The 484-nt window shown below is 66.5% G+C and overlaps 1 protein-coding gene across 2 annotated transcripts in view; it reads left to right on the top strand.

Annotated features, from left to right (window-relative positions):
* The window catches only part of Zbtb21 (zinc finger and BTB domain containing 21), a 24,978-nt gene that overhangs the window by 6,071 nt on the left and 18,423 nt on the right, over positions 1-484 (top strand). The window contains exon 1 of one of the 2 annotated variants that reach the window (XM_013027399.1): positions 133-178. The exons of the other annotated variant lie outside the window; for it this stretch is intronic. The gene's annotated coding sequence lies outside the window, so the exon portion shown is untranslated. Of the gene's footprint in view, positions 1-132; positions 179-484 lie in introns of those variants that run through there. 2 annotated transcript variants of the gene reach the window in all.

Below are 484 nucleotides of genomic sequence, written 5' to 3'. Positions count from 1 at the left end.
CGGCGGCCAATCCCAGCGCCACGCACGTGACGAGCGCTGCCTGCGATGACCTCATCCCTGGTGTGGGATGACGTCAAATTCAAGATGGATGGAATCACAGCGGCAGCGGCGGCTGCGGCGCGCGCGAGCCGAGTGTGAGCGGAAAGGGGCCCGGCGCCTGCTCCGGGGTTGAAGAACGGTGAGTAACTGTCACGCCCCTCGCCCTAGGAGAAGTGCGGGGCCCTGTAGGGGGCTACTGCCTCCCCGCAAAACGCGGCCTTCCCTGACGTAACTCTGAGGTGATTTCTCTCTTTTTCCTCCACCAGCGGGTTACGGGCTCTAGGCGCTTGTGCGCGTGCGCGGCGCCGCGGCTCTTACTGAGCATGCCCAGACTCCCACGTAGCCGGTTGTGTCTTCACAGTGCGCATGCTCTATGCCCGCACTTGGCCTCGCCCTCGCCACTGCGCATGCCCGGCGTCCTGGCCGGCTGCGCCGCTGAGCCGGG

Source organism: Dipodomys ordii, unplaced genomic scaffold (genome assembly GCF_000151885.1).
Source record: "Dipodomys ordii isolate 6190 unplaced genomic scaffold, Dord_2.0 Scaffold103, whole genome shotgun sequence".
In the NCBI taxonomy this organism is placed as follows: domain Eukaryota; kingdom Metazoa; phylum Chordata; class Mammalia; order Rodentia; family Heteromyidae; genus Dipodomys; species Dipodomys ordii.
This window is presented reverse-complemented; position numbering and strand designations above follow the sequence as displayed.